Genomic DNA, 329 nt, shown 5'->3' on the forward strand with positions numbered 1-329 from the left:
GCCCCGATAGGGGTTTAATGTACTTGATTACCTGCACGTGCGTAATGTGATACTTACTGCAAACTACTACAGAGAATATTGTTATTATTGTATTATTACTTATGTAAGATAGTATGTCAATTTCTTGTGTTGCGATCACAATAACTGAGCGCGTCTCGCAGGTTCTTCACGAGATCAAAATTCGAAATTTCGATTGTCTCTCAACCCTATCGGGGCACGAATGATTTGAAAACCGTCCGTTGCTAAATATTAGCGCCCCGATAGCTTCTAAATAATGGCTAAACAGGTCACAACAACAGCGGTAAATCGTGCGAATTCAGCTCGTGCAA

Source organism: Priapulus caudatus, unplaced genomic scaffold (assembly GCF_000485595.1).
Source record: "Priapulus caudatus unplaced genomic scaffold, Priapulus_caudatus-5.0.1 Scaffold33, whole genome shotgun sequence".
Taxonomy (NCBI): Eukaryota; Metazoa; Priapulida; class Priapulimorpha; order Priapulimorphida; family Priapulidae; genus Priapulus; species Priapulus caudatus.